This window comes from Chlorocebus sabaeus, chromosome 12, assembly GCF_047675955.1.
Source record: "Chlorocebus sabaeus isolate Y175 chromosome 12, mChlSab1.0.hap1, whole genome shotgun sequence".
Classification (NCBI taxonomy): Eukaryota; Metazoa; Chordata; class Mammalia; order Primates; family Cercopithecidae; genus Chlorocebus; species Chlorocebus sabaeus.
Genome location: NC_132915.1, coordinates 40,174,149 through 40,196,848, shown reverse-complemented (window position 1 = coordinate 40,196,848; position 22,700 = coordinate 40,174,149).

The window sequence follows — 22,700 nt, the reverse complement described above, 5'->3', positions numbered from 1 at the left end:
TCTTTGATTTCATTTTTGTTTTTGTTTTATGGCAAGAAAACTTAACATAAGATCTACCCTCTTAAATTTTTTAGGTCTGCAATACACTGTTGTTAACTATAGGCACTATGTTGTACAGCAGATGTCCAGAATGTATTAATCTGGCATAACTGAAACTTTATATTGATTGAACAATTCCTATTTTTCTCTTTACCCAGACTCTGGCAACCACCATCCTACTCTTTGCTTCCACGAGTTTGACTATTTTAGATATCTCATATACATGGAATCGTGCAATATTTGTACTTCTCTGATTGGTTTCTTTTACTTTGTGTAATATCCTCCAGGTTCAACCATGATGTCACAGAAAGCAGGATTTTCTTCTTTTATAAGGCTGAATAATATTCCATTGGATGTATATACCACATTTTTTTTTTTTTTTTTTTTTTTTTTTTTTTTTTTTTTTTTTTGGTCACCCAGGCTGGAGTGCAATGGCAAGATCTCGGCTCACTGCAAGCTCTGCCTCCCAGGTTCGAGCGATTCTCCTGCCTCAGCCTCCCTAGTCGCTGGGATTACAGGTGCCCGCCACCACACCTAGCTAATTTTTTGTATGTTTAGTACAAAACGGGGTTTCACCATGTTGGGCAGGCTCATCTCAAACTCCTGACATCAGGTGATCCACCCACCTCAGCCATATCACATTTCTCTATCCATTTATCCATTCATGGGCATTAGGTTTTTTGTACATATTGGCTATTATAAACAATGCTGCAATGACCATGGGAGTACAGATAACTCTTCAGGATCCTGATTTTAATTATTTTTATATGTACCCAGAAATATGGTTGTTGGGTCATATGGTAGTACCATTTTTAATTTTTTGAGGAATCTCTATAATGTTTTCTGGATGGTTGCCTCATTTTGCATTCCCACCAAAAATATACATGTTCCAGTTTTGCCACATCCTTGCAAACACTTATCTTTTACTTGTTTGTTTTTTGATAATAGCCATCTTAACAGGTGTGTGGTCATATCTCATTATAGTTTTTATATGCATTTCTCTGAAAATTAGTGACATTCAGCACTTTTTTGTATACCTTGTTAGCCATTTGTATGTCTTCTTCAAAGAAATTTCTATTCAAGTGCTTTGCCCATTTCTTTAAATTGGGTTCTTTGTTTTTGTTTTGTTTTGTTTCTGTTATTGAGTTGTAGGAGTTCCTTATGGTTTTTGGAAATTAATCCCTTGTCCAGATATACGGTTTGCAAATAGTTTCTCTTATCCCATAAGTTGACTTTTTATTCTCTGATTTTCTTAGCTGTGCAGAAGGTTTTTTTTTAGTTTAATGTGTTTTCACTTGTCCATTTTGCTTTTACTACCTGTGCTTTTGGGGTCATAGCCAAGAAATCATTGCCAAACAAAACACCATAAAATTATTGATGCGATTTTTGGAATTTTGTTAAATACTGTTTTTCACAGAAACTTTATATGTTAATCAGTAAAGTCAAAAGTAAAAGTCTAATGATCCTAGTTTATCATCAAATATTAACAAAATTACTTGCATTAAATATCACTGGGCCATAGAACACATTGCATACTAAACCAAATTAATATCAGCCATAATCCTAAATAAATGTATCTGTACTGTTGCTTTTGGTACAGTTATCCTATGTTTACAAAAATTTCTAAGATAAAAATGCTGAATATCATAAGTGTATTGTTGTCTTTACTTTCTCTTATGAAGCTATACCAACTTCAAGGCACAATCAGCAATTGAGCAGTAATGGGTCTGCCCAAGAAAGCCTAGGGTTATAATGCAGATGTTAAGTGTGCACTGTTACCAGATTGAGTTAAAGCAACAGCTTCTAGAGATCTGACTATGTGAGCACCACCACCTACCAAAAATATCCGTACATTTTATTATTTGGGAAGTATGCTAAGTGCCTTGGATACTTTGCCTCATTTCATACAACATTAAGGTAAGTACCATTATAATAATCCATATCTTACAGTTATAGATAGCAAGTAAATACTGAATAACTTATTCAAAATCACACAGCTAGCAACTAGCAGAGCTAGAGCCAAAATCCAGAGCTCCTGACTTAAAACGTCATGCTTATATTGACCATGTCATACATACTTCTATAGAACACATGAGCTCTGGATGGTTTGGTGAACAGATGGGGAAAGACAGTCTTTATTGAAGATATTGGGAGTGTGTGGAATTTATAAATACTTGAAAGTGAATGGTAACAGAGTGAAACTTTTTCAGTGTAAAGATTAAGAATACAGAAGTTGGCTAGAAATTGGTTTCCTGCAGAGCTTAAAGGTAGATCTAAATTCAACTGACATTTTCATATGCTCTCTGGTAGAGTTATGTTTTATGTATATATTCTACCTCTGCAAGAAATACCTGGCCTAATTAAGGTCAGGGGTCATTTGTTTCCCTTTGCATCCTACTATGTAGCTACTCAATTTACACTCTTGCTACAGGAGGTCAGAGAAATTAGTTCATGCCATGCCCTAGATGTAGAAGCTATGAGAAAAGATGAATGTCAGATATGCATGCTTTGCTGGAATAAGAATCATGGAAGAATTCAATGAGCAATGGTGTAGGCAGCTTTTATATATAGAAAATCCATTCCCATGCTTTTAATTAAAACTTAACTGGACAGTGGTGTACTGATTCTGATGCTTTATTATCATGAGTTCTAGGAAATATAGTCTTAAATATCTTCATTGATTCTTTAAGAGTCCTGATTTTCCTTAGTTTGCCTGCACCTGCACCTCATATAATGAATTTTGTTTTCATAGCTGAATTTGCCATTGTTCTCTGCCTCCATACAATTAAGCACAGAAGTTGATAAGTAAGAATTAATGAGGTATTTTTAAAGTAGCTTTATATATTTTGTGGAATAAATAGTCCGAGAAACGATGTTTGGAACAAATAGAGAAATACAATATTGTTGTGATATACTGAAATTTTCAAAGTTCATTTCATCAGCTCACCTCAATATGCCTTCATTTTACTCACCTTCCATTATTCTGAATTTTGAAAGGAGGACTGTCATGATTCTTGATTAGTGTATGTTGAGGAAGGTATATACGTTTAGTAATAATAAAGGCACATTACTATTGAAGCCTTGTTACCCTTGTTTCCTGAAGTGTGTCTGCTTTTCCTAATATACCTCAAAGTACCATTTAAACATTCAGAGGACTGTTCTTACAATGTAATGATTAACACCTACTCATTGTTCTGTCATCACTTTCAAAATGGAAACCAACTCACTTGAGATTGATAAGTATGTGAGCAGAGATCATGATTAAGTTTTAGCCACATAAAGCATCATGCTGCATTGATATAGTTAAATACTTTTTAACATATTCTTATGAAAAATAATATCTAAGAAACTTCTAGACCATAATAGAAAAAAGACTTTATATGGTAATGGATTCATTTGCCTTGCAACTACTATTTTAAAATTCTACACTTTCTTTACATGTCAATGCTATTTCTTTTGAGGAGTACTACAACTTTTGGTCAGCTAGCTTGTTCACATTTTCACAGAATTAATTTGTTATTGGTTTATACTTCCCTCCAGCAGGAAATGTACCTGTTATTATAATATCATGAAAATTGTACATCCAGTATCTAATTAACTTGAAGAAAATTTTAGGCAGCACTTTTTTGAGCAACATTTTTCATAGGCAGGGCTATTAAACATTTTAATATCTGTTCTCAACTCATTCAGAACATGGGCAAAATAATCACCCACTTTGATTTATAGGAATTTGCTTTCAGAACAGGAACTTCATCCAAGACATTGGTTTCCAAATGCATTTCCAATTCTTATTTAGTAGGAGGAACAGAAGACCCCATACCTTATCAGCAATAAATTACTCTCCTGTTAAACTTGCTGCTAAACAAGGAGCTACAGTCCTATTAAAATCCAATTAAACATGCATCGCATTTGATAGATATAATTAGAACAAGTGTAGAGGGTAAATGGCTCCAAGGGCTGTAACTGAAAGAGCTCTAAGATCAGTGTTAAAAGGGAAAATAATAGACAATATGTTGCAGATTTTTTTCTCCAGTGATGCCTTCTTTATTGTTGTGATTTTATTTATTACCTTTTAGCTACTTGTTACAGTTTCTCTAACTTACTGGTAAAGGATTGTTTTACTTTCACATTTGCTTCCACTTAATAAGGATATTGTGTCTCCTTTCATGGGGTAAACTAGACATTTTGGTAATAAAATAGTGGATTTTGCAATAATACCCTAAAAATTGTAGCACTTAAAATATTTTTAAATCATTTTTTCAGGCTTTTAATATGCATTCCTCATTGCATCTTACAACTTAAGTATGAATCTTTCTAATTGTCTTTCTTACAAGGATGTAATTATTAGGAATTGCCAACCTAGACACTGCAAGATGTCATTGGCATCCTTATATCCTCATCCATTCTCCCACAGTAGCTGTAACAGTATCTTTGCTGAATCCGTCTCAGTATTTCTTAAAAATAACGTGTGCTCTTTGTACCCTGCTTTTGCTAATCAAAATATAGGAGTATTTTTGGACTTTCATGTGACTATTCAAAAAAATCTCCCTTTATATCAGGGTTAAAATGAACTATTCTAAGCAGAACTGTGTCCAATACACAATATATTTTGGTAAAGGATGACAGTTATTGTAAATGTAACCAGGTAGAACATAAAGAGAGTATTAAACACAGGTTTACTTGCACTGACTTGATAATGTTAAAATTGAATATTCAGAAAATGAATATTATACTGTGAAACATCAGGGACAAATCAAGGAGGACGATGCTTAAACGTTTTCATGTGTCCCTTCTCATTTGTTAAGTGTCAGCTCATTTTTACCTATTAAGTTTTATAACACCAAAACAATCTTTCTTAAATTTTCTGCTAATTGCTGTCCCCACTTCAAGGCCACGTATAGTTAAGTCTTGGAACAATTAACAGCTCATATCTGTTCATGGACACATCGCTTAGGAAAAAAAACGAACAGAAAGAAACAGAATTTGAGTCAGGAATTTAGGACTGGTGCATCATGTTTCTCGCTTTTTAAATCTTTTTTGTTTCTCTATAATTGGCTTCCTTCTCCCTTACCGGATGGGTTATTCTCCAGGCAAAAAGAGCCACCGGCAGCTCTCTAGTCATTCCAGTATAGCTAACCCAAAGGAGGAAAAAATGTTTTCCTATCAGCTGCCTAGGGACAGGAATCAGATTGTCCCTATTTGGCTCAAGTTACACAATCGCCCTGACTATGCTTAGCTCAAACCATGTCTTTGCCCACTCGTGGTCGAGAAGGAGGATTCCATTACTAGAAGTTGGGTTGTGGGCAGGAATAAATGTGCTAGGTAGACAGGAAAAGTAGTAATATCAGGTCTATATAAGAAGCTGCTGCCAGCTAGTCTTTGAGACTGCCCTGCCTTCACAGACTCTCCCTATGGGCCTGGTTCCTGCATGGCCACAGGCTGATAGCTTCTTAAAAACTTGTACTGCATAGTTGACAGACCCTTCCTGATTCCTCAAGTGAGAGAGAAAGTGAAAAGAAGTTAATCTGTTTTATTGGGATTTCTTGCTTTCTCATGGGATTTCTGTCTTTTTCTATTCTTTTTTTTCATTGCTCTCCATAGAGCACTTTTTGCTATACTGTTATATCCTATAATTTCCTCTGTATGTCAGTCTTCCTCTGTGACAGTCCTATAATAAACCTGGACTGTTCACAAATGTACAAGTACAGTTATTTGCATGGCTTCACCATGCAAAATAGGTAAAAAGTGAAATGTATTTATCTGAAATAATTCAGGTGAAGATATATTCATATTAGGCTTTCTTAACATTATTATTCTTTAAAATATCATATACATACAGTGTCTTAAGTCTTTGGATTCCATCAAAGTTCCCTTGAGGGGGCATATCAAAATATTGGGAGCTTTAGAAATGTAAATACACAATACGAAATTTTAAGAATTATCAAATAATTTATATTTTATAAAATTATTTAATAGAATAAGTAGACTCACATACTTAAAAGCAGTAATTCATTTTGAGCTAACTTGCTTTTAATAACTACTTTATTCAAAAATACCTTTAAGGCTATGTTGACCCAGTAGCTGGTCCATTGTTTATTAACTCTGTATAGAATTATTATATTATAAAGATATTTGTACTATGATATTTGGGTACTTTATGATGATCTGTGTTTTATAGCATCAGAAATACGAAAGAATAAAGTTATCAGAAATAAACTTACCTGTTAAAAGCAAAAGTGGATTCATTTATCAAATTGTTTTGGAATTATATGCTAAGAATTGGCAAACGCTGATGGATTTTGGATTTAAAGAAAAGTATGAAATTTATCTACATTTTATCCTGCATTTTTATGCATTTATTTACATTTATCAGATGTGACCTTTTTAAAAAAATACATATTATTTCTAAAGTTGAATGGAAAATTTTAAATCACACAGCAGCATAATGTTTAAAAAGCCAAATAATGAGAACACATGGACACAAATAGGAGAACAAAAGACACAGGGGCCAACAGGAGAGTGGAGGATAGAAGAAGGGAAAGCACCAGGAAAAATAACTAATGGGTATTAGGTTTTACTACCTCAGTGATGAAATAATCTGTACAACAAACCCCTATGACATGGTTTTACTCATATAGCAAACCTGCACATGTACCCTTGAACTTAAAATAAGTTAGAAAATATTATTTGAAAACAACTGACATAAAGCCTAAGACCTTAATTTCTAAACTGATAGAGACATTAATGCATTTTAAGAGACATAAATAAAATTTTACTTCCACCCTAGTCATATAAGTAGAAACCTGAGCTTAAGGAAAAGCAGTTGTGCAAATCATATGTGAAATTAGGCATGCTGTGTTTTTTTTTTTTTTTTTTTTAATTTAAGTCCTGGGATGTATGTGCAGAATGTGCAGATCTGTTACATAAGTATACCTGTGTTAGGCATGCTTTCAAGCTAAAAGTAAAATTTATAATATTTACTATTAAAAATTATTGTTTCAGTAACCAAAACAGCATGGTACTGGTACAAAAACAGATCCATAGTCCAACGGAACAGAATAGAGAACTCATAAATAAGACAGCACCACTACAACTATCTGATCTTTGACAAACCTGACAAAAACAAGCAATGGGGAAGGGATTCACTATTTAATAAATGGTGCTGGGAAAACTGGCTAGCCATATGCAGAAAATTGAAATTGGACCTGTTCCTTACACATTATACAAATATTAACTCAAGATGAATGAAAGAATTAAATGTAAAACCCAAAACTATAAAAAGCCCTAAAAGAAATTCTAGGCAATACCATTCAGGACATAGGCCTGGGGAAAAATTTCATGATGAAAATGCCAAAAGCAATTGCAACAAAAACAAAAATTGACAAATGAGATCTGATTAAACTGAAGACCTTCTACACAGACAAAAAATAAATAAATAAAAAACAAAAAACTGTCATTGGAGTGAACAGACATTCTACAGAACGGGAGAAAATTTTTCAATCTATCCATCTGACAAAGGTCTAATATCCAGATTCTACAAGGAAATTAAACAAATTTACAAGAAAAAATCGAACAACCCCATTAAAAAGTGGGTAAAGGATGTGAACAGATGCTTCCAAAAAAAAAAAAAAAGACATTTCTGTGGCCAAAAAACATGAAAAAAAGCCTCAACATAATTGATCATTAGAGAAATGCAAATCAAAACCACAATGAGATACCATTTCACACCAGTCAGAATGGCAGTTTTTAAAGCCAAGAAACAACAGATGCTGGTGACTATATAGTAGTCCATACTCTCACTACAATATATTTTACTCAATTACCTGTTGTTCTTTACTTTTCTTCAGTTTATGTTTTTACCACTTTAGAGTTATGATTACTATGGTTATTTTTATCCTCTACCTTTGATTATTTCATTGAGCTACATTGCTAGAAATTGATTAAAAGAGAAAAACATTAAAGGCATAGACAATTTTCAGATTTCTATTATATATTGGCAATATGTTGTCAAGAAAAATTTGTACAGTTGAATTTTTTCTTTGCTTTTAAGCTGAGAAAAGCCTCTATGACTGCCATCAGTTATTTGTTTACAAAAATGGTTAATATATTATCTATAAATTCTTATATGGAAAAGTATCACAACCTTCTTTAAGTAAAGCAGTTTTCAAATGAAATTTGTAATTGTCTTATTAACTCCAATATTAGTATATAAAAAATAAGTTTTAAAATCCAGGTATTTGGTGAGTAGAACATTTTGTTTATGAACATAAGGGAGAATTGGATAATGAAAAGAGCACAGAAGGACCAGACGTGGTGGCTTACACCTGTAATCCCAGCACTTTGGGAATCTGAGGCAGGTGGATCACCTGAGGTCAGGTGGTTCAAGACCAGCCTGGCCAACATGGCAAAACTCCATCTCTGCTAAAAATACAAAAATTAGCTGGGCATGGTGGTGCACACGTGTAATCCCAGCTACACAGGAGGCTGAGGCAGGAGAATCACTTGAAGCTGGGAGGCGGAGGTTGCAATGAGCTGAGATCGCGCTACTGCACTCCAGCCTGGGTGGCAGAGTGAGACTGTGTCTCTAAATAAATAAATAAATAATAAGAATACATAAATAAATAAATGGAAGAAAAAGAAAAAAAGGAGTACAGGACTACTATCATTAATTTTCACTCTATCTATCAGTTCCTGTCAATACTCAGTCAGCATTTAGAATGACCTATTATTCCCTCTCTCTGGGACAAGCAGACTAATGCTCAGCTGTTTATGTGTTACTATGGAAGTAACAGGTGTAACAGATATTCCATTCTGATTTGTTAGGGCCCATGCTATTGATTTATTTTTATTTTTATTTATTTTCTAGACAGAGTCTCACTCTGTCGCCCAGGCTGGAGTGCAGTGGCACAATCTGGGATCACTGCAACCTCTGCCTCCCGGGTTCAAGTGGCTCTCCTGCCTCAGCCTCTCAAGTAGCTGGGATTACAGGCACACACCACTATGCCTGGCTAATTTTTGTACTTTTAGTAGAGACAGGGTTTCACCATGTTGACAAGGCTGGTCTTGAACTCCTGACCTCAAATGATACACCCCCGCTCAGGCTCCCAAAGTGCTGGGATTAGGAGCATGAGCTACGCCCAGTCAGCACCCATGCTATTTAGATTTTGGCCTCCTTCTAATCAACTAGGGTAAACTTTTAAAAATGTAAACATGACATGCTTTCACTGCTAATATTTTTCCAGTGGCTTTCCGGGTCATTTGGAATAAACTCTAGACCCACTGCTATATCTTATAAGACCTTCAGGATCCATCCACAACATGCTAAACATGATTCTGATTCATAATCTTTTGCTTTTATTTTTCCTTTTGCCAGGACTGCTTTTCTCCCAGCTGTTTATATGGCTTACTGCCACGCCTAATAGATGTCTTCACTCAAATTCCACTTTATCCATGAGGTTTTTCTTATTCATCTTATCCAAGATAGTACCTTTGCCACAATCATTCTCTATTCTCTTTCCCAGATTCCTTCTTTTTCACTTTCTTTGCCAATACTTGACACTATACGCTTATTTATGCATTTGGTTACTGTTTTTCTTTCTTACTAAAATGCAGACTCCATTAGGTCAGGGACTTTATGTTTGTTTACATCTTAATCCTTAGTGCTCAGAGCATGCCCAGCATATGGTGGGTTTTCAATAAATATCCGTTACAATGATGAATATTTAAATCCATATGTTCAAAAAGATAGTTAACCCATCTAAGTTTCAGTTTTCTCATTAGCAAAATTGGTATAATTATGGCAATATCTACTCCATTAAGATTTAATTATGATCAAATAATACAATGAATATGAAAGTACTTGAAAATTGCAAAGAACAACTGTGGTTTTCTGAGAAAATCAAAGTATTTTGAAGGCAAATCTTTACTAACTACATTGGGTTTTCTACTTTTTCTTATTATCATAATCTGAGAACATTTTCTTCTCTCTCAGTATCAAGAAGTGGCAGAATGTTATAATTTATTTAATGATAGATCGTAAAATAAGTACAGCACTGATAATTCATGTATTTTCTCATGAAAGCTACATCATCAATCACAGAAAGGAAAATTAGTAATCATAGACACCTTTACAAGGCTTTAAATAACCTTAAAAAAAGTTAGAAAATTTGCAGTATAGCCTAGTAGAACCAGCAAAATAAACTTTAATAAGAAAGTATTTTTCATTAATTTTTCAACTAGCCCCATTATGTAACTATTGCTTCTGAAAACTGTGGTACCTGTAGTTCTCTATAAATAGGAGGTTTATGCCAAAAGAATAAAAATTAAAATTAAAATGTCAGTCTGTAACTGCTAAGTTTCATCATCATTATAAGACTAATCCCTATGAAATTATTCATTTTGTGAATCAATTCCTCTAATAAACAATGAACTACTTATTAATAAAACATATAATAGCTATCCTGGCATAGAAACTTTAAAGTTGTTTCTCAAAGTATTTTAAATACTATATCTCAGGAAATAAATAAATAAATACACTGATAGAGATCTAGCCATCTTGGGGATAAAGGCTCCACCTACCTCTTATGTAGGAGTTAAGCCAATTTGCTGGCTTAAATAACTTAAATTCAATGTAACTTCTTGGCAGAGCACATATTTCCTAAATTAATGTATCTTCATATTTGTCTTCTACTTAAATTCATATTTGGGTCCAAAAAGTAAAGCTTTTAAAATAACTCATATATTTCTAGTTCCCTATATAATAGAAATGTAAAAAAGAAGATAATCTTTTCAAAGATATAGGAAAAGTATTTTCTAGCCAAAAACTCATTTATGTTATTTACTTTCATGTAAAATAGCTTATTATTCAAAATACTTACATATAACATCATATAATTTGTGGCACCTATAAAACCCAACAGACTTTTTCCTGGAACAATAAACATTAATTATTTTAAATTTAAGTATATCAAATGCTGCAATCACAGTAAAAGATGAATTACGATTATGTTTCTGATATTGGCAATTACTTAGAATGACAACTAATGTAATACCAATAAAAATTTTTCTTTACAAATTTAAAGCTGTGTCCAGAATTGGTGGGGTCTTGGTCTCGCTAACTTCAAGAATGAAGTCTTTACAGTTCTTAAAGATGGTGTGTCCGTTGTTTGTTCATTCTGATGTTCGGAGGTGTCCAGAGTTTCTTCCTTCTGGTGGGTTCCTGGTCTCGCTGACTTCAGGAGTGAAGCTGCAAACCTTCCCAGTGAGTGTTACAGCTCTTAAAGGCAGCACAGGCCCAAAGAGTAAGGAGCAGCAAGATTTATTTAAAAAAGCAAAAGAACAAAGCTTCCACAGTGTGGAAGGCGACCTGAGCAGGTTGTGGCTGCTGGCTTGGGTGGCCTGCTTTTATTCCCTTATCTGGCCTCACCTACATTCTGCTGATTGGTCCATTTCACAAAGAGCTGATTGGTCTGTTTTACAAAATGCTAATTGGTCCGTTTTGACAGAGTACTGATTGGTGCATTTACAAACCTTTAGCTAGACACAGAGCACTGATTGGTGCGTTTACAAACCGTTAGCTAGACACAGAGCGCTGATTGGTGCATTTACAATCCTTTAGCTAGACAGAAAAGTTCTCCAAGCCCCCACCCGACCCAGAAGCACAGCCAGCTGGCACTCATCAAGAGAGTTTGCTGCACCTAGCCCAGGTGCGCCTGCAGTGCAGAGCGAGCTCCTCCCAGTCAATCAAGCGGAGAAGAGGGGAAGCGAGAAAGCCACGGAGACCTGCTAAGGTGGCCAACGATCCCGCAAAGAGGGAACCGCGGTCCACTCACGGGATTCAGCCTCCCGTCAAGCCCAGCAGGCGCAGGCCGCGCCCAGTGCGGGGCTTGCCCAGCCACTGAACCCGTTCCAGCCCCGGAGCGCCGCGCCTGCCTCTGTCTTCACACTTCCCCGCCAGCAGAGGGAGCCAGCTCCAGCCTTGGCGAGGCCCAGAGAGGGGCCTTCCTAGCGCAGCGGCGGGCTGAAGGGCTCCTGGAGCGCCGCCAGAGCAGACACGGAGGCCGAGGAGGAGCCTAGAGCCAGCGAGGGCTGCTAGCACGTTGTCACCTCTCAAAGCCATCAACATGGTAATTGATATAATTTCAAGATATGACTATGTATTGAATGTATTTTCAATGAATTGATTTACACTTTCAGCTATGATTTCCCCCTAAGCATTAGGAAGAATGTCAACCCTTTAAAAAACAGAAAACGAAAATATATTTATATAATTCCAAAAGAGAATTACCAAATTTGAATTTACTTCCTTTCTTTAAGCAGCACTCCAATGACACCATGAGAGGGAAAAATATCCATTTTCAAACCTACTGAGAAGTCGTTTCAGTGGCCATGCTCAAGTGTTTCACACTAGATTTTAGATTACAAACTTCTCTGCACAAATAGCAATATTGTAACAACATAATTATATATGTAAGGAAAAATTGAAAATAAGTATTAATACTTACATGTTAATATGCTTATAGTTAAGCGTGATGGTTTTAGAGACAGGTAAAGAAAAGATACATTATAAGCATATACTGGTGCTCACGGCTCTCAGAGCCAACGAGTTACTTGTTTTATATCCTTTAATAAACTTTAGTAATTTATTGTCTATTTTTTCTTACACAGGACCTCAGATGGAATTTTGTTATATCTAATTTTCCTCATTAATTGATAATATTACAGGAAAATCCCATGACTTTTGGCAGCAAATGGTAAAGATGCAAAACAGTGGGTTATTGGTCTAGAATGTGAGCATTCTAAGTCTGTGATACGATAGATGAAATGCAGACTGTTTTAAAATTGTAAAATGGATGGCATTTTTGGGTAAAGTGGAAAATATATCTGTTATAAAGGGTCTGACTCCAGTTTTTATGTTTGTCTGCTAACAGCTTTTAAACCTACCCATTTCACTTCCCCTTTTACCCCACATCTGGCAAAACTGATACAAACTTACAGCTCCTCTCTCAATTGGCACCAGAGAGAAGTTTAAACCATGTGCAAAAATGGCCACACCCCTAATCACAATGGAAAACCCATACCAATCTCTTTTCCTAAGTCTCTCCAGTCATTTTGAGACCTACTTGGAATCATCCTGCTCTCCCCCAGAAAAACCTCATTATGTAATAAAACACTTCATACCCTCTTGGTGTATGTGTGCTATCACCAGGCTTGCCATCCAAACCAACTTGTGGATAAGTATCCATCTTATTCCTTCATGTCGTGCACGTCTGTGTGAAGAGACCACCAAACAGACTTTGTGTGAGCAATAAAGCTTTTTAATCATCTGGCTGCAGGCGGGCTAAGTCTGAAAAGAGTCAGCAAAGGGAGTTAGGGGTGGGGCAGTTTTACAGGATTTGGGTAGGTAGTGGAAAATTACAGTCAAAGGGGGTAGTTCTCTTGTGGGCAGGGGCGGGGGTCACAAGGTGCTCAGTCGGGGAGCTTCTGAGCCAGGAGAAGGAATTTTACCAGATAATGTCATCAGTTAAGGCAGGAATCAGTCATTTTCACTTATTTTGTTGTTCTTCAGTTGCTTCAGGCCATCTGGATGTATACTGCAGGCTTGGGCTTAGAGGCCTGACACTTCAGCGTGGCTTTAGCATTCTTTCTTGTCTTTGTGGAAGGGTTTCCTCATCTGGATGTTCTCTTTCTTGCTTTCTTTAGGTGACTAATTCTAAACACCCAGGATTTCTCTCAGTGGTGCATCTTACACAGATATACCCGGAGATTGATCTCAATCAACAGTCACATATGTGACTCCAGTTTTGTTGTTGTTTGTTTTGTTTTGTTTTTTGAGACAGGGTCTCACTCTGTCACCCAGATTGGAGTGTAGTGGCATGATTTCGGCTAACTGCAACCTCTGCCTCCCAGGTTCAAGCAATTCTCCTGCCTCAGCCTCCTGAGTAGCGGGGATTACAGGTGTGCACCACTACGGCCTGGCTAATTTTTGTATTTTTAGTAGACACCGGGTTTCCTCATGTTGGCCAGGCTGGTCTTGAACTCCTGACCTCAAATGATCCACCCACCTCAGCCTCCTAAAGTGCTGGGATTACAGGCGTGAGCCACCACGCCTGGCTATGACTCCAGTTTAATGACGGTAGATATGCTCTGGTGCAGAATTTAAAGTTTTTTAATCATTTGTGAATACGTAGATACACAAGATATGCTTATCTTAAAACTGATCATTTGTGTATAGCTCCACCAACAATTTCAGAACTACTTTCTGTGTAGATTACTCAGTGCTTTCCTTGTGTCTCCTAAAGGCAGTCATTTCCACCAGCATTTGAAATGTCTCATAGGATACTCAAGGTGGAAATATATGCACTTTGAAATTAGAAAAAAAAATTAAAAATAGCTAATAGAAAGAAAAGAATTGGTAAATGTTGGAATTTCAGAGACACAAGTATTTGGGCATGTCATCTTTTTGTTTGTTCACATAATCATGACCTACCTAGGCAACCAATGTGTAGAACATTCCTTCCCAAAAAAACCTTGACAAATTTAAAACAACGCAGTGTTTTCTCTCAAAGAAAATGTTAAAAAGTCGTGAAATAATAATTAGCACAGCATTCCTGGTTATAGAAGTATTTAATTAAGACATCTTCATTTGATTTTAAGTTACTCTAGTGAAGAAAGCAGGTAGCATGCCAGTAATAGAGACTTGCTGTATAAATTGTAATTGTTAATGATGATTCTGATGCACTTGTTCTTATGGAAAGCTAGGACAGCATTGAACATGGCCTTTGAAGACTTGCAGACCTAAACTACAATCTTCATTGATTAGGTGTGACACAGCAAACAAGCTACTATTCTTCTCTTATTTTTCTCCGTAAAATGGGATTAAAAACATTGAATTCCCATGGCCATAGAAAGGATTACTGTACTTGACACAGAGCCCATAATAATAGCTATTGTTTCTATATTCACCCATATTTTACTCAGTGGAAATCACTTATTTGCATTTGTGTCTCCATTACTACATTGAAAGCTCCCTGTGGATAAGCATTATGTCTTTTCGTCACTATATTCCTAGAAAAAATCATTCCAAGAATATCTTGGGTCATCCATAAGTGTAAGAGGCCTTAATTATTTATAATGTTGGTGATGTCAGACCAACCATACTCTTACTTTTTTGACTACATGCTGTATTGTTGCTGCAATTTTCCTACAATTGTGTATCGGATTTACTAGGAAGCTTTATTTTTACTTCACATTCCGCTATATAACTGATTACTGTAAAATATGTACAAAAGTGACTGTAGTAATTTCTTTGTAGTATAAATAACCATTAGGAAGAAAAAGTGAGTCTATTGTTTTACATAACAATGGACCGCCAACTAAAAAGTCAGATGGTCAAGATACTCTCTAAATTACTATAAATCAAATACAAATTAACAACTTAAACATTAACATTTGCCTTGTAAACTACATTATTAGGCCTATTCATTTTATATGTGAAAAGCTTTAATGTAAAGTTTATGAATGTTGCCTACATAGCAGTATTTTTGGAACAATGTTACTTAAAGCCTTTTTGAAGAGTAATTTGGGTAATAGTTCAAATAAAATTATATAAAACATTGGCTTTCCAAGATCATCTGCCCTCATTTAATCCGAGGTAAATTATTTAAACATTTTAAAGTGGTGCTTGATACAATGGCTCCAACAGATTAAAAAGTTAAAATATCATAAATATTTATTGAGTACCTATTTCATGCCATAGACTATGTATAAGGTATAGTCCTGGCCCTGAAAAAAAAATGCACGAACACATACATAGTTGACTACAGTGTTAGGGATTAATAGAGCTGTGCATTAAGTACTCCAGCATGTGAAAACAGAGGTTCAGAAAATTAATCCTGCCATTTGAAAGGAAGATCCAAAGAAGTCATGATAAGGGGTTTATGCTTGAAATTAATCTTGAAAGATAAATAGAAGTTTGAAAACAAGAACATTTTAGAAATAAAAGAGTATGTGCAGCTTTTGGCAATATGAGAAAGAATGTTTTGCTTGGGGAGAATGACAAGTAGTGCGTTATGCCTGGAGCATAAAGAAGTGTCAGAGAGAGGTGTGAGATGAGAACAGAAAAGTAGACTGGGATCTCATCATGAAGCACCTTTGTATTTCAAGTTAGAAAGTTTGAATCTTAAACTATAAATTGAACTATAAACTAAAAATTGAAACCATAATGTTGAGAATTTTAAGAATAGGATAGATAAAATCAAATTCACATTTTAGGATATTCTCTGGTTACCGTATGGAGAACAGGTTGAAGCATGGGAAATTGGTAGGCAGAGAGTAATAAAGTGAAGCAATAGTGTAGGGAAAAGATGAGATCTGAAACTATGGTAGTAGCAGTTGGGTTGGAGATGAGAAAATAGATATGAAAGACATTTAGAACCAGAATTTGTAAGATTTGGTGATAGACGATGAAAGATAAAAGCTGGTGAAGAAGAGCAGAGATTAGCTAGTTTATATCTTAGGCTAGATGGTACATGTAACTATTCTTTACTGCTATTGTAGCAGGATGAGTGGCAGACAAAACTCCTCAGACACTGAGTTAAAGAAGGAAGGGGTTTATTCTGCCAGGGGTATCGGCAAGACTTCTGTCTCAAGAGCCGAGCCCCCCGAGTGAGCAATTCCTGTCGTTTTTAAGGGCTCACAACTCTAAGGGGGTGCATGTGAGAGGGTCCTGACTGATTGAGCAAGCAGGGGGTACGTGACTGGGGGCTGCATGCACCGGTAAATAGATCGGAACAAAACAAGATAGGGATTTTCACAGTGCTTTTCTATACAATGTCTGTAATCTATAGATAACAGAACCAATTAGGTCAGGGGTCGATCCTTAACTACCAGGCCCAGGGTGCGGCGCTGGGCTGTCTGCCTGTGGATTTCATTTCTGCCTTTTAGTTTTTACTTCTTTCTTTGGAGGCAGAAATTGGGCATAAGACAATATGAGGGGTGGTCTCCTCCCTTATTCCTCCCTTTTGAGACTCTCACTCATTTTATTAGTGGGAGTTCTCACTTTCATTTTCACTACCCATGTCTTCTTGTGAGACAGATCGATGGTGATTTATATAGTATATGTGTGCTGAGGCATTTTGGTGAACTAAGGTAGCGATGAAGCTTTTTATCATTCGAAGAAGTACAGGTATCAAGCAAGGAAGCAGTAGGCAGGTTCCTATTATTATTATAACTCCTATTATAAGAGTTTTAAATCCTCCTAGCGCTGGGAACCATTTTCCAAACATGGCCCCAGGATCAAATCCATGCCACACCTGCACGGGCACATGTGCCAGTTTTGTCATATCTCTGACTATGTCTTCAGCTACTTGCCCTTGATTATCTATGTGTAGGCAGCAATTAGTAAGGTTAAATTTCCTGCAGATCTCTCCTTCAGCTGCTAGCAAGTAGTGAAGAGCTAATCTATTTTGATAGATAGCATTTCTCATCAGAGTTTCTTGCTGGGCCAGAATAGTCAAGGCTCTACTGGTTTTATTAGTGATTATTTCTAAGACAGCTTGTAATCGAGTGATTTAGTTGATCTTGAAAATGGGGGTCTGGTATCCCCATGAGCCATTTTGTGCCCAAGTAGCAGGCCCATAATATTGTGTGATTCTCTCAGGGGGCCATTCATCATCTTTCCAATTTCCTATAGCTGTGCTTCTCTTTTCACGGGAAGCATAGACAGTGAAGCCCAAGAGTTCGCCTGTTTTTATGGGCAGTAGGGAGAAAGATGGTTTAATAGTGCCAATAACACAACTACCTGCCCACTGGTCAGGTAATTTGGCATAAGCTCTATGCTCACATATCCAATACAATCCAGTGGGGGCTGTCCAGTCCCGGTGGGACTCTGGGTGGGTCCACGTGGTTTGCAACTTTGGAAATTTGCTAAATGGATTCCTCTCTGTTTGATTTGAACTCCACCAAGTGACTGTTTTTGTGGTACCATTATGCAGTTTCTGTCCCAGACAACTAAGTCATCCTACAGGAGTGAATTTTTTTCCTTCTCTAGCTATGCAATATTGTCCAATAATTGAGGCTTTTAGGACCCAGAAATTATCAGGGTGATTCTTTTGAGCTGGGAATTCATCAGGAACTGGGTCTGTAGGCACTAATTATCGGGCTTCCTATGGCCATTGATCTCCCATTACAGTTCCTCCACATATATAACATGAAGTGACATTGAGAGACTGGGCTACATGCTCAGCTAATTGCAAAAACAAATTTCTTGTTTTTCCTGGAATTTCTGGTACTGGTACATTTAGTTCATCATAGAAAGTTTGAAACACTGGCTCAGGAGAGTGTTTGTAAACTTCTCCTCAGACCAAGATATTTACTCGAGGATCCAGTCTGGCCCCATCAATTTCTAAGGTCACACACTCCTCTTTTTTCCAGCAAGGATCAAGGGGATTGGTTATTACTAGCTATAAGGGGTTGCATTGTCCCTTAGTACAGGAAGGGCCATTTTTTCCTTTCTGAAGGTAGACTAGATCCTTTTCATCATTTTTTTTCTTTAATCTAAGTGGCCTAAATGACACAAGACCAGTATTTACATTTATTTCGACACAGTCCTACCTAATTTATGACAGATGTACTTATTTTCTGCCATATAGCCTCTTTTCTCATTAAGAAAACCACACCTTATTCCTAACTTATTACTATTAGTGACAGCACAGGCATCAAATTTTAAGGTGACTTGTTTGGGCACCCCCCTTTTTTTATCTGTTTTGGCTAACACTTTATGTGTATCATTTATGAGCTCCCACCAGTCCTTAGTCCTTAATCTTATTTTAAGAACTGTGGTCATGGGAGGCTCAGATGGGTTGTAACACACATCAGATTGGTCATTTCCTGGGCTACATACCTTGTATAGAGTAATATTATACAAACAAGTTCTTTTTAGAGTTCCAGTACACTTATAATAACCGTGAAATAATAGGACCGTAGCAACCTTTTGTCCTACCTCAGTGACTTGATGTATACACTGGGAACAGCCCTCAGTCTGAGGAAGGTCAGTTGAAGTCCTTACTGTACAAGTCCAAATTTTAAGGAAAATGAGTCCCGCTATGAGTTTTCTCATGCTTCAGCTGTGTGTGGACCAGTCAGCTTCCGAGTGTGACTGGAGCAGGGCTTGTCGTCTTCTTCAGAGTCACTTTGCAGGGATTGGCGAAGTTGCTCCCGTCCATGTACCACTTACGGTCTACTAATGTTTAAGGATGGTCTCGGAGGTAGGGCCTGCTAGAATAAACTGAGTCCAACACCTCTACACAGTTATGTTCAATGGGTTCTCTGATACTGGGAACAAGGTGGTGAAGTTCAGGGTTTTGAAAACTTCAGTGGTTATGTGGGGATTTTCACATAGCAAGCTTTGGTACTTGGTTAATCTAGCATTTGTTAACCAATGATGTCCTTCAGTATTTGTTAAAGTTACCACAGCATGGGGGGCCTTTAGGTTTTGCCTAAGGGTTAGTTTATCTGCTTCTTGTGCTAATAGGGCCATTGCTGCTAGGGCCCTTAGACCTGGGAGCCAGCCTTTGGAAACTCTGTCTAGTTGTTTTCAGAGAGAGGCCACTGGCCTTGGCCAGGCCCCACAGTCTGGGTTAAAACTCCAACTGCCATTTTTTCTCTTTCTGACACACAGAGTGTAAAGCGTTTTGTCAGGTCTGGTAGCCTCCAGGCTGGGGCCAACGTGAATTTTTCTTTTAACTCATGAAAAACTCATTGCTGTTGGTTATAAAGATGTAGTTTATCTATGCTACGTTTTTATTAACCGTCACCTACTAAAATATTGACTCAAATCCAGCAGCTATTTGATTTCAAGCTTTAAATTGATCTGGTATTCCTCGTGGGACTCCAGTTGCGTCTAAATAGACATGAGAGTCAAAAGACCCATAAGGGGCTTCTCTCGCTTTATGATGTCTTATTTTTCTTTCCCCTTCTGGTTGATGAAATGCCAGAGTGAAAGGGATAGCCAATTGGACTAAAGTACAAGTGCCACTCCAGTTATTCAGCGGAGTGCCCAGTAAAGGTCCATCACAATACCACCACACATCCACTCAGGGATGAACAAGGGCTGACTGATTGATAAGCTCTTGAAAATTCTTAAGCTCACTGCATCCTTTCAGGTCTCCATGGAATGCTAAGTTTCATCCCTGCCGTGAGAGACACAAAGTGAACTTAGTGTTGGGAGACGGAAGCTGGATGGCCCTCGAGGGCTGACCCGCAGGGACTTTGAGATATAGCAGAGAGAGCTTGGCATGACTCATTATTCCAGGCTGTAGAATCCTGGAAAAGAGCTATCATGCAGCCTACGCCTGGTTGACTGGGGGAACCACCTTAGTGGAAGGGGGACAGTCTGGGTCTCTGGCCTGCCATGTGCACAAGCATAACAATTGCTTTTGTTTAATGTGCAGATGTAATATTTGATCCATTTTAATCAGGCATTTGCATCTTGGTATCCTGTCTTAAGTGCTAAAGTTTGTTTTAAGTCTTTAACTTCTATGATCCTCTAGTAAAATGAATGTATGATTTTAGGGAAATTACAAAAACCAGTTGGGGCCGCCCATCCTTTCTCTTTAGTGGTCCACAGAACGTTGGACCAACTATGTCATGAAAGCTGTACATCGGGGGGCAACACTCCTGGTTGGCACTGTTGTCTTTATCGAAATCTCCCCGGATTAAATGGTCCTAGTTTACAAATGTCTAGTCTGAGGAGAGTCAGGAGGGACAGAATTACTTTTCTGAAGTAGAAAGCTGTCTTTGACTTGGCAAGTCCTCACAGGGTATAACAAAGCAAGCATTAAATGCAATAGTTTGAAGTGAAATCGACTTGGTTTTATTAATAACTAGATAGCAATAGAACGAGGAAAGAAGAAAGAGTAATAGAATAGATTAAAAGAGTTAAATTTTTCTTAGCTTTAGTTTGGTAGGGTTTTCCCCTGGGACTGTGGCCCACGACTCGGGAGGGGGTGGCACTTTCTTGACTCGGGTATGGTGAGTCCATCCTTTCTTGCTGTACGAACAGCAGTCTTGGTGGTTAGCAGCACAAGGTAGGGTCCTTCCCAGGCTGGCTCAAGTCTTTCTTCTTTCCACCTTTCGATGAGAACATGATCTTCAGGCTGGTGCTGGTTTACTGGAAATTCTAGGGGTGGTACATGTGCTAAAAGACTTTTAGTTTTGTGGTTTTTTTTTTTTCCTTTGCAAGAAAGGAAAGTGGAAGATAAACCAAGTATGTAATTTTTAAGAAATTAACCTTTTGTTTTAAATGTGGGGACCTTGGCAGTGGACTTTATAGTCCTTAGTGCCTTTTTACTAAGAAATTTCCTTTAGCACCTAGTTTTATTAGTTTTTAAACCAAAGAAAGCCAAATACCATTTTACATTTAACAGTGCTTCTCGTATGATTTTTATACCAGATAAGCTAAATTTTATCTTTATATTAGTATATTAATGTTAAACCTAATTTTAATAAAACCTTGTAGACATATTTATTTAATTTTTAATGTTTGACCATAAGGTAAGATTTTATAGACTCTCTTTAACCTTTTATAATTTTTGCTAAAGAACAAGTTGGTGCTTTAAGAAAAACCTGTTATGCTTTTACTTTAATATCCAGTTCACAGAAAAACTGGATGATACTTCTTTAACTTTAGCTAATATGTTTATACACAGAATATTCTTTACAATTAACGTTTTAAACCTTGCTTAAACCTTCAAAACAGTAATTTTTAACTTTTTAATGTAGGTAAAAACATACATTCTTATGCCTCCTTATAATCCTTTTACCAAAGGTATATTTTGCTTTTCTAATACACCTTGCACATAAACTCTTTTTTTTTTTTTCAATAGTTTTACATTCAGGAGGCCTAGTTACTTTTAAATTATACAACATTTTTTGCATAAATTCTTTTTTTTAACACACTTTTTTTATAACCTTTTTTTTTTCTTTCACGACTTTTACTGGCAATTTTTTTTGAAATGCCTTAACTTCTCTGACTTATTACAAACATTTCTTTCTTTAAACAACCAGTTAATTTATTTCAGGACAAGAATTTACCATATAACACTCTTTTTATATAAATTCGGCCCCCCCGCCTTTTTTTTTCCTTTTTTTTCCCCCCTTAGGATACTTCTGAACAGGTGAGTTGTGATCACAATGAGGTTTCCTCTAAAAGTTATTTATTTATTTATTTATTTATTTATTTATTTATTTATTGCTTTTTTTTGTTATCGTTGTCGTTGTTAGCAAAGCAGTTGCCGCTACAGATTGAATGCATTTGGGCCATCCTTGGGTTACTGGGTTAAGGATTTTTTTTTGGATAGGAAGGCCTCAGTGCTTTCCGGATATGCCCTTGTTTACACTGACAACAAAGTAGTATTGGAGTGTAATAGAGTTACGGAAAATACGTTTAATTATCAATTACAGGTTTTAAATTTACCTTGGCTTTTAAAGGAATAGGGTACACTTTTTTTTTTTTTTTTAACTACTTGTATATCTCTTTCTTTCTTTCTCTCTTTGACTTTCCTTTTGCCTCTGCCTCTTCTTCTCTCTCTTCCTCTCTCTCTCTCTCTCTCTTCTGGACTCCCTCTTTGTCTGTCTCTTCCTCTCTTTCTCTTTGCCTCTTT